Source organism: Anabrus simplex, chromosome 14, assembly GCF_040414725.1.
Source record: "Anabrus simplex isolate iqAnaSimp1 chromosome 14, ASM4041472v1, whole genome shotgun sequence".
NCBI classification, from domain to species: domain Eukaryota; kingdom Metazoa; phylum Arthropoda; class Insecta; order Orthoptera; family Tettigoniidae; genus Anabrus; species Anabrus simplex.
Genome location: NC_090278.1, coordinates 95,209,014 through 95,221,375, shown reverse-complemented (window position 1 = coordinate 95,221,375; position 12,362 = coordinate 95,209,014). Strand labels below are relative to the sequence as shown.

The 12,362-nt window shown below is 40.1% G+C and overlaps 1 protein-coding gene across 4 annotated transcripts in view; it reads left to right on the top strand.

The window, feature by feature from the left end:
• The first annotated feature begins 3,721 nt into the window (after positions 1 to 3,721).
• Positions 3,722 to 12,362, top strand: part of LOC136885411 (uncharacterized) — a 34,158-nt gene continuing 25,517 nt past the window's right edge. The window contains exons 1-2 of one of the 4 annotated variants that reach the window (XM_067157932.2): positions 3,870 to 3,920; positions 7,405 to 7,501. The gene's annotated coding sequence lies outside the window, so the exon portion shown is untranslated. Of the gene's footprint in view, positions 3,921 to 7,404; positions 7,502 to 12,362 lie in introns of all 4 variants that reach the window. The other 3 variants (XM_067157933.2, XM_067157931.2, XM_067157934.2) reach the window with 3 other exon arrangements.

Here is a 12,362-nt window from a genome sequence, read left to right as displayed (position 1 = left end):
ACGGTCTTTAATTCTCCCCCAGCGATTCTAAAATGCGCATTTTCTACACTTTTCGTCATTTAAAGGCCATGCCCCCTTGCTTGTGTGACCACAGGAAACATGGCGGACGTTCGTTCTATTAGGTTCACCCAGGCAGCGCTTCCGCCTCTCTATGTTATTCTAGCTCGTTGAGCTAGACTCTTGTGTTCACACATGGAAACGTGTGTGACGATAAATTTTGTCAAAATCCTATGAAAGCACTGCATGTTGAACTATGAGCTCCTTACCATTAACGAAAGTGAATACAGAATGCCAGTATCTTAAACTGTTCACGAGTTATGTCAGGTGGACCTCTTAGCTGAATAACCCGTATAATTTGTTAATAATTATTATTAGGATGTAACCCTACCTGAATGCCTCACAATCGTTGTCAGCAGGGTAGTTCTGTGTTCTGTGACGATTCCTCTTCATTGATATTATGCGTTTGTAAGTGCCGGATCATACCAGAAGTATTCCTGCCGATGTATTTTACTTCTTTTGAATAAGCAACACAGTGGGCTGTGTTATGTGACATCTCTTAAAAATAACCGACATCCACGACTTACGTTGCGTTTCGGACATCGTCTTCAAGTTGACGTGTACAGTTCGACACAGTTCACATTGCACCGTCATATATCGAAGTACCTACCTAATTATGACGCGAATACTCTATACCAATTTACATTGCACATTCCACTCATGCGTAATGGTGATTGTACATACAGCAAGGCGCATCTTGCCTCGTCTCGAGTTCGAATAATGCACGCCTCTAGTATCCAGGTACGTGTACCTACAGTAGCCGTCAGGTTCTGTACTTAAACCACTTGTTCGTGTACCTACCAGTGCATACAATGCCAGAATGGGTATCCTTTATAATTGTTATTCTGCTTCAAAATAGACCTCGGTAGAAATTAACGCCCTAGTCCCTTGTTGACACGTATTTACGAAATGGAGAAGGCCCGGGTTGGCTATTCGCATACTCGGCACAAACAACATTCAGCTCCGACTACCTGTAGGCCTACGACACGCTGCTCGCCGTACAATGCAGAGACAACGCTCTCGAGATCTCTCGAAATTTCTCGCGAGAAATAGTGCCTCCGCTAGTCTCGAGAAATCTCGAGACCTCGTCTCAGAGTGCCCATCAAGACTAGATACGTACGGTGTAACGATATATTCCGAACTTTTATTACGCCTCCTCAATGGAATGAATTTTTCCTTGTACCCATTCAGAAAAAACAGGCAACTACCTTCTGATAAAGTGTTAGGATCTTGTATTGGTAAAGTCTTTTAAAGATTTTACTCCAGAGACTTACATGGGTATTAGAGTATTACAATCTAACACCGCAGTATCAATATGCTTTTTTCAAGGGACGAAGCTCATACGATGTTTTCAGCTTGTTTGTTATTGACTTGTTACTAGGTCGTATAGGAAGCAAAGCACGATTGCAGTCTTTCTCGATATTCGACGAGCCTACGTTTCTGTACCTCTCAATATCCTATGGGGTAAACTTGCATCTCTCAAAATCCCTGTGGGGATTATTACCATCCTACGATATTTGCTTACATATCGAACACTGGCTCTCAAAACGTCAAAACATAGAATACCCCCTCGTTTGGTGAGTACCTATAGGGCTACCTCAAGGGGACATACTGAGCGGCATCCTTTTCGCCCTCTAAATGCGGGATTTTGAAACGGTTATTTTACGCTATGCTCGTCTCCAGGCGTACGCAGATGATTTTCTGATTTACTATACGCATGAGAATTTACAAGAGTGTAAACAGCATATCTACTCTTAGGGAGGCAATTACGTGGTTGGACTCACAAGGTCTCACCTTTCTATTTCTAAATGTCGTGCGATGATTTTTACGCATCATCGATCATACGATCGTTCTCCGATTTCCTTTGATGAGTATGAAATCCCCATTGATACTAAATATAAATATTTAGGCTTAATTTTAGGTCATAAACTCACATGGCGACAGCATTTCCAATACATACGCTCGAAAAGTGATAATTACATACACATCCTACAATATGTCACCCGTCAACACTGGGGAACTGAACCGTGCGTTGGGATATCGTTGTACAAGTCCACTATACGAGCGATCCTCGACTATGGTTCCCATATCTACGATATGATATCGAGTAGGCTACGAACTTGACTCATCTTAATAATGTCAATATAAAGCATTGCGTATATGTATAGGGTCCCTGAAGACTATACCCACAAATGCACTTCTTGTGGAATCTGGAGAACCTCCCTTGCATGTTCGCCGAAAAATGCTGGCCATGCAATATTTACTTTAAAAATTCGCCCTTACGAGACACCCGTTAATTCCGAAGTTGCAACTCCTCCATGAGTACTTTCCAAATTAGCGTCAAGGCTTACAGAGAATACCTGCTTTATAATATGCTTTTGATATCCTAAAGTCGTACAAATATACTACAAAGCGTATCGTTAATTCCCTATACGTTGCCGTATTCTATTATTTATTACAAGCCCCAGATGATAATTCATCCCCGTAGTCGTTACTCTGAGGCAATAAGTGCTCAAGAATACGCTCAGCTGCCAGTTAAAAAGTAGAAACTTTCTTGTATTCCTACTGGCATAGATATATACACCGATAGAGCTAAACATTCCACTGGAGTTGGAGCCGCATATTGTATACCAGCCATACATTTCAAGAAGCAATATGGTTTACCTAGTGATTGTTCAATCTTTACCGCGGAACTATTTGCTATCCAACAAGCACTCCTTTTTATTCAGCAGCACGACTATAACAGAGTTACGATATATACGGATGCGCTGAGTGTCTTGCAATCACTAGCCTCCTATTCTCTATCTAATAATTGGTATGTATATAATGTTAAAAACCTTCTCTATAATCTTGATAATTCTGGTATTTACTTAACATTAGTATGGTTGTCTGGACATATGGGTATTTTGGGTAATGAACAAGCGGATTTTCTAGCAAAGCAAGTTTCTCGCCTTCCTGTTCCTCTTTCTGATAATATCGTTCCTCCGTCAGACTATATTTCCGTAATTAAAAATAGTGCCCGTAACGAGTGGCGGGACAATTGGCAACACACTGTCCAAGTCAAAGGTACTTTTTATTATCAACTGCAGTCAGACATCCCAACGAAACCATGGTATACGAGAGGAACATATTCCCGAAGACATATTACAAATATCATTCGGTTACGATTCAATCATGCTCTTACGCCTCAATACAAATTTCGTTTTCATTTGACACCGTCAGCTAGCTGCCCGTGTGGTGCTAGTGTTGGAGATGCAAATCATCTACTTTTTCAGTGTCCTCAACGTGTGGTTCCACGTGTAAAGCTTATTAGTAGTTTTGTGCGTCTTAAACATGTCTTCCCAACCAGTGTTTCTTGTTTGTTATGTAATCCTTCTGCTGATACCATCAAAGTCCTAAATACGTTTCTGGATGAGGCAAATATTGTGTTATAACAGCCTGTGGGGTTATACTGTTGAATCATGCTTATATATTCCTGCTTCCATTGGTGTTGTTACTGACATACTTTGTGTGATCTGTGATTTTGAGATGGTGGCCTATACTAGTGTAAATGTGTAGAGTACAAAGTGTTCTCATAGATTGGTGTGTTTTTTCATCAAATAAGGGATTTTGGACTGGGCAAAGTAACATATTAAAAGCCCAACAACATCACCAAGAAGAAGAACAACGAGCTAGCTCGTAGAAGAAGAAGAAGGTTTATCGTGTCTGGGCGAAATAACGAGCCCAAATCCACTTCAAGCACAAGAAGAAGATTCACGTCAGATTCACGTTGACCCAGCGACATTGCATTCAACACGTGCGTATCATATGGGAATGCATGGAAATTAGAAATAAATTGTGCAGACATGTGTTCTGAAAGAAAGGTATTATACCAGATTTTGAGCGTTGTCATGTTACTATATCAGTCCAAGCAGTGAGTCATTTGCCAATCAAGATTAGTTTTGTCTATCGGATGAGTTTTTATATAAAGGATATATGATGTTATCCGGCGCTCTTCATGTTTATTAATCATGTTTCTATTTTATGAAATTTCTGCTTGCGTTTAGAAGGTAAAATTTTCTTTCGTGAAGATTTATAGTAATGTAATAAGCAGGGTAAAGTATTATCCGGGAGTTGGATTGAGGCAGATGTTGAATAACTTAAGGAGACAGTTTATCATTACTTTACTTCTCGCAGCCCAGTACTCCAGAAAAAGTGAAAGTCGTCTTTAAAAAAAGTTAAATGTGTTTGAAAGTTTAACCCTTGAAGATTTGTTTATAGAAAGAGCGAGAGACCTTCCTGGAAGACCTGAGATATGTCCATCAACTCCAGGAAAAAAAAAAAAAAAAAAAAAAAGAAGAGAAAAACTGCGTAATCCATGAAGAATTCTATGGAACGTGCATTCATTTATAAAGGCTGGACTGGTGTAAATTACGGGTTGCACCATTTAGTGACCAGACTCGGCAGTATCTGCATACATGGGTTTCACAAAAATAATAATAATAATAATAATAATAATGTGTTTACGTCCACTAACTTCTTTTACGGTTTTCCGAGACCCTGAGGTGCCGGAATGTAGTCCTGCACGAGTTCTTTTATGTCCCGGTGAATCTATTCGCACGACGCTGAGAGCACCTTGAAATACCATCGTACTGAGCCAAGATTGAACCTGCCAAATTGGGGTCAGAGGCCAGTGACTTGACCGTCTGTGGCACTCAGCCTGACTTCACCATAAGATATGCACGTTCGAATTGGGTAAACCTTCCCTACCTGCAGGTGGAAGTTAGGTTAAGAGATCCAACGTGCACTGTTCAGATGACGTTACATAACACTCAACAGGCCTGCCAATATCTGCATTGTTAGTGACAAGACAATTTGGCGGGGTTTATTACGTCTTGCTAGTGACAGGACCAGTGGTTTGGGGGGGGGGGGGAAGTAAAGGGGGTCTGGTGGCATAAGCCTTGAGGCTAGCTGTAAAGCGGCCTTTAGGCGTCTAGTATCCCACGTGACAACACCAGTGGTTTTGATAGGTTAGGTCCGGGTAGTGACAGAACCTTTGGGCTGAGGGTAGCACACGCCATGACAACTTTCACATTGGTGGTTCTCTTACGTCTACTGAATGTGACAGCCCTGTACTTGCACACAATGTGAGCTCTTTCGAGACAATATGAAACTTGGTCGGTGAATAGGAACACATTCTGCTATGTAAGTAAGAATCAGGCTGGTGGTTCCTGGCTAGTATAAAGGAAGGATCTGTCCTTTCTTGTACTTCAGGTATGTGCGTGTAAACTGTGTGGCAATATCACATCCAGTGGTTCACGAAATCTCTGACTGCCTACAGCAAAGAGCTGTGGCGATTGCCGTGTGAACAGTAAGTCTACTTGAGGCCCTTGTGCCAAAACTATGTGCACATTCGTGGGCTATTCCTTTCTTATTATTAAGGAGAAAGTGTTGCTTTTTCACATAGGTACCAACAGCGTAAGGAACGGAGAGCTGCAATAGTAAAGACCAATGACAGTGAAGTACATCGGGGGTGTGGTCATAAGTAGGCACCATAACGCATGCAGCATGTTGTTTTTGACAGTCAGATCCATTTTAGTTAATTCACGTAAATAAGATGAATGCAGATTGAAATTGCAGTAATTTTTAGATGTCAACACTGTTCGAAAGCAGAACTTAAAAGATATTAAGTTACTGGTGTAGGCCCTAGTCACTATACTGTTGTCGTGTTGTGCGTACGGTTACAGGCATCGCCAACACAAAACTATTCCTAGAGTAACACTTCAGAGGTAAGATTTTGGTAGAATTCTAGGATACCAACACTAGTATATAACACACAACTTCATGACTTTAAATATATAAATGTTACCTTAAAATGCTTGCAAAGGAGAGATGTGTGCGGATATACAAAATATTATCCGCACTTCCTTCATCCGCATCTGGGAATGGTTATCCGCGGATATTGTAAATATTTAACTACGGTATATTACACCTGGGTTTCTGAAACGGATAGATCTGTTAACATAATACAATAGGCCTGATACCTGGCACCAGAACCCCTACAGTCACAGGTTCATGAGGGATTTCTCTTGTGACAACTACAGACACCGGCATATTGACTTTTGTTCCTTCCATTAATTGTGGGCAAGAGCCAGTTAGCCTTAGGTCAGATTTTTGGCTTTGTGGTCTCAAGGCTCTTTATATTTCACCATTCTCCCATGCCACTGTCAATGGTCACCTAACCACAAGAAAAAATAACAGTATACCTGAGTGAAAATCAATAAAATTCATTATTCAGAAATTATCAGCAAAATTACCCGCACTGCCATACAGTTCGCATCCACCAAGACACTAAATCCGTGCATGTCCGCATTCGTGCAGGGCTCTAATTATGGATACCAGGGACCCAAGAAGAAGTGATGTGTGCGAATCTCGCGAGAATCAGTTCCTACAACTCCGAGGCCGGACTCGGTGTTGCATGCGAGGAATCTGTTCTGTGATGACGTCACCAGAATGTGCTGGGCACACTCACTAGAGCGAGTCGTCCATATAAAAGTGGGACAAATTTGATCGTGCAATATTTAAGGTTTCTTTTGTATATGGTATAGTATGTTATAACACCCATTTAAATTAAATGTTTTACTGGTTGTTATGAATGAATTTGCTACATAATAATGAAATAACAATTTAACCTGGTATTCTGGAAATAACATTACACATTTCGACACTGGATGTAGCAATCAACATTGTTTTTCATGCTTATACTCTTATTCTGCTTTTGATGTGCTTTTCAAATATCGCTATGCATAAATTCTGTGGAATCAGATTTCTAATTAGTACAGGTACACAACTTGTTTGATAGCATATCTCCGTTATATTTAATTTGCATTGAATATTTCATAGTACTACTAAATATTATTATGAGAAAATGTTAGAATTACTATTTTTGTTTTCATCATTGCTTAACACACTAGCTAAGGTTGTCTCTTAAACACAATTGTATTTTGTTGAAATAGTACTTTTATATATGTCATAATCCCCATACAAATTTTAATTTATTGACAATCCATACAATTTGATTAGTTTCAAAGAGAGAATCATATATTCTGATCAAATTACAGTCGTATTAGAGTATATTTAACTCCAGGACACCATAATGAGAGAAGGCATGGCTTGTACAGTTACCCGGTTATGAACCAAAACAAACTCACATTCCAGAACACATTTGTGCTATAAATGTTTATGTATACTATGTAAATCCTTTAACGTGTATCAATATTTTTTATAAGAATATTCTGTTTGATGAATTGCGACTGTATATCGTCGTCAGCTGTTACTCGTTTCTGAGAATACGTTTTTCTCCTGCAGTTCCTCTAAAAGTCTTTCGGCTCTGTGGAGATGTCGCTGATGACTGTTCAAGCCAATCTTTGCATGAAACATGTGGCCACACAGGTCAAATCTAAAGGTGGGTGGAGGACACGGTTGGATCTGATACAGTTTCTGCTTTTCATGGGTTGCAATTTCTTGTTTGCAACATGCCTGCTCAAACGGTGAGACACCTTCTGCAGTAGCTTTGCGCCGAAGAACACGTTTTTGTGCAGTTGTTACCCAGATGTTGGCATTTATGTTGGTGCTATTCATAGTCTTCTTAAGCTGGTCTTAATAACATTTCAAAGGAGCACCTTGCGGCCTTTTGCTATGAGAAGTTGTTTAGGCCGTCTGTTATCATTCATACGCTGGATGTAACAGTGGCGGCTGGTGGCATCTGAAGCTGGGTGTTGCACCAAAATTTTCAATGTTGCAATTTTAAATGAGAATCTTACAGAAATAACAAGAATCCCTAGTATCTGTATGTAATGAACTGCATTCCTACTAAAACTGAAATATAACCAGCAATTAAAACACAGGAAATAATAGGCTATTTATACAGTATAACATCATTTATTCTTACCTCACTTAAATTGAAAATTTGCCCTCCTGTTTTTCATTGATGCAAACTTGTCAGTCGCCTGTTGATTGAAGTCTGCGATTTCCATCACCAGATCTCTTTCTATAGAAAGCATTGCCAAGGCCGACAATCTTTCCTGGGTCATAGAGTTCCTTAAGAAAGTTTTTATCCTATTCAAAGTAGAAAAACATCTTTCTGCTTCAACAGACATCATGGGGATTGTAAGAATTAATTTCAACAGTTTCAAGCACTGACTGAATGTTTTCTCTAGGTTGTTATTATAAACTCTGCTAGACTAACAGCACCCGACAATGATCTGAATTATTGTGCTAAATAGATGGACGATAGTTCATGGCGTAGTTTTAGTTTGTCCAAAAACGTATAAACTGAACACACTGTCTGTAAGGTACCTTCAGGGAACTTAAAACAATACAAGGAGAACTCTGGAAGAAAGAATGATGAAGCTACAAGATGACCTGAGAAGCTAAAACGATTTTTAGCCTGGGAAATTATCATATCGCACACTTCCTTTGCTTCTCTTTTCCATTCAGTTTTGTCCAATTTCTTTTTCTTCAATGAGTAATCGGTAGGTTCACTACTGCTCGTGAGGTCAATTTCTTCTCGGATCTTGGAGATGTTTACTTCAAATGCTGAAACGGCCTTATGTGCAGAACCCGCGTCAGTGTCTCCGTGTTGTAGCTGACCGAACCGACTCGTTGGCTGAATGGTCAGCGTACTGGCCTTCGGTCCAGAGGGTCCCGGGTTCGATTCCCGGCCGGGTCGGGGATTTTAACCGTCATTGGTTAATTCCAGTGGCTTGGAGACTGGGTGTTTGTGCTGCCCCCAACATCCCTGCAACTCACACATAACACTATCCTCCACCACAATAACACGCAGTTACCTACACATGGCAGATGCCGCCCACCCTCATCGGAGGGTCTGCCTTACAAGGGCTGCACTCAGCTAGAAATAGCCACACGAAATTATATTATAGCTGACCGAAGAGAACTTCGCCTAGTGGCATAACTTTACGGAAGAATTCCAGCCAAAAATTGAAACTACAACTGGAAAGAACTTTCTTATGACCAAGAGCCTGACAAATTGTAGTTTCACTCATTACCGAGTCACCTTCCAATATCTGGTTCATACACTCAATAAGATCTTCCTTGCAATCATAAACTGTATTTACGCATCGTGATTGAAAAGTTCCACCTAGTAGGGCAAGCCCGTGGCAAACGTTTCTTCACTACCTCATCAAGTATCACGGTCCGCTGTGGGCTGTTAGAGAAGAATGCACAAATTCCTTGCAAACTTGAAAAAAATATTTTCACATTGCGGTTGACTGATGCCGCCTTGCTCATTACAAGATTAACTTGGTGTGCATAGCAATGCACATATTCTGCGTTGGGATAGGATTTTTTTACAATAGCTTGTACCCCACCAGAGGAACCAGCCATAACGGATGCCCCGTCATATGTCTGTGCAATTAACTTTTGGGGAGTTTCATTTACTTTGTGCTTCTTTAATCCTTCCAATAAACATGCAGCTAATGTCTGTGCGTCATGTTTTGCAGGAGACAGGAAACTCCAGAACCTTTCTATTGGTTTGCCTCTTACTACGTAACAGTAAACAACAGCCACCTGGAATATATTGGAAATGTCACTGGTTTCATCTGCTATAATATCTAAAAATTCTGATTCCTTTATTTGTTTTGATATATCTTCCTGAAGTACCTCCAACATAATTTTCAAAAGTTCATTTTGAATTGTTTTGGATGTTCCTTTGAAAACAGTTGCCTTTTCCAAATGACTTTTTGGCACGGCATCCAATTCAGTGCTAAAATTAATTAGTCCTCTGAAAACACCTGGGTTTGATGATGACTCAGTTTCATCATGCCCCCTTAAGGCCAGTTCAAAAGAACCGCAGAAACGAATACAGTTTATTAAAATATTTAACACATATCTGTTATGCCTAACTTCTTCGTTATACTCCGCAATTTTCCTTCTATACGCACTTTCGAGTTGTGCAGCTACATTGACAGTTCCAAAAAGTGTCAGTTTAAAAAGTTTTGAATGTGAACAGCTGAAGATTCATGTTTCTTTACTTTGGTTCTTAAATTGTTTATGTCCGTAACTCCTACTTTTGGTCCACGCGGGTTCCCCACCAAACAACAAGCACGGGAAGCAGAATAACGCATTTTTAAGTTCGCAACCACATAACCAATCACTATTTGTATAAATATCCCTTTTAAACACCCTCCTGAACTGTCAATTTCCAGTATTAATATTCTGCACAATATTTAAGTCCGGTAATGGTCTTTCGAGTGTCTTTACGGTAAGTTTCTCCTCATCAGAAAGCTGGAAAAACTCTCTAACTTGTAAATTACTTACAGTATTCATTTTCACACACACTCCGCTACACATGAGATTACACTTTGAAAAGTTAATATTTCAAACCTAACATTCAGTTAAAACAAAATACTAATACACCCACAGGTGATAGATTTGACCGATAATGCCATGACACGACACCAACAAATAGTCAAACTAAACTACACTAACACCGGCAGCTTTGTGACAAACTCTTACTCACAATCTAGAATCCATCAGTTATAATAATAACGCACAGAAAAACTATCTACAACCAAAACACTCAATCACCTGAAAACACACCAAGACTTACACGTGATAAATGTAAACATAACGTCTACAGTAACACCAACAACTCCATGTCGCAAATCGCAATAGTCCAGCCGTTTATCAACAATCGACATGTGACAATGTTGTCACAAAGCTCGTTTTACGGTTGACAAAAGTATAACATGAAATTATGCTGTTGAGAAAACGTTTCCTCCGAAAGTATATCCTCAAAACAAATTTTGCGATTTAAAAAATGGTCATGATTGCCCATGAAATACAAATGTTGGTAACATTGTGAATGGTGCGGTACAGCTTACCCTAGTAGCGTGGAAAAGAAATTACCGTTGCGAGAGGAGAGAAAGCAGGGATTAAGTCATCTCTGCAGAGTGGTGCAATCTAACGGGGACATTTGAAATTGTTTTTCGTTAGGGGACTTGCTGTTCTCGTGCAACTCCCTAGGACCGATACTGGCGGGCTTGCTACCTGATGCTATACATCGTATACAGGCTTAGGCTCGTCCCTGCTGAAACTAAATAGCGGCGCGCTGTGCGCTAGGGAGTTTGGCATAGGAAAGTCAACCCCCTGAGTTTGATTTGAAGACGGCGGAGTTTAATGGTCCGTTACGGAGCATTAGTACATCGAACGACAAAAGATGGTTGGTTTTAACACATTTTAGAGTACATGTTAGGTTTATTAAACTGCAAAATAGGAAGAAAAGACGACCAATGAAGGGGGTAAAATTATTGGGAGTTGTGCAACCCTGCAACAATACCACGCACCGCCCTTGGGATGTAACCAACCAATCTAAGCCAATGAGTGATGATGAAGGCTTCTATGTTTTTCCTGTGTGCCTTGTGAAGAACTGCCACATTGCTTATGTAGTCATCCCATTTGATGTTCATGATGGATCTAAGTTTCTGCTGATAAAAGCGCTCCAGTTTGTTTATGTCACGATAATGTGTCCAGGTTTCACATCCATATAGTAATGTTATGACTACAGCTTGGCACACTTTTTTCGCTAATGGCTTTACGTTGCACCGACACAGATAGGTCTTATGGCGACGATGGAATAGGAAAGGCCTAGAAATTGGAAGGAAGCGGCCTTGGCCGTAATTAAGGTACAGCCTGGTGTGAAAATGGGAAACCACGGAAAACCATATTCAGGGCTGCTGAGACAGTGGGATTCGAACCCACTATCTCCGGGATGCAAGCTCACAGCCGCGCGCCTCTAACCGCACGGCCAACTCGCCTGGTGTAATGAAGACTCCCCATATCGATTGTGATTGTTAGTAGGCAAAGGGAACTGCCATTATAATGAAAACTCTGCATATCGACTAACTCACCCGGTAAGGTACACCATTAGTTTGATATATATAGGCCTATATATTTTGAGGATTCTTATTCAAGAAAACTCTGTGGGAGAGGCGGCCGTAAGCTGCATGGGCAGAGAGTATTCTATTTTCCACTTCCTTTTCTTGGTATATATATATGTATATTGTATCATTTTTAAAGTATACAGCTGAAGAAGATTGAAAAGAACTGAAACATACTGTTTTAGTTTTTGAGCATGACCAAAGATTAACAATTTTCAGGTCATAAAACTGATATGTAATATTATTGAAAATGTGGAAAATTTAATATATTTTCTATAGGAAAATTTTATGAAACAGCCATAATAGCAGTTGTACAGTGTGCGTTAGTGGTAGTCCTTTATAAGCCCACTGATTGCACAGATTCTC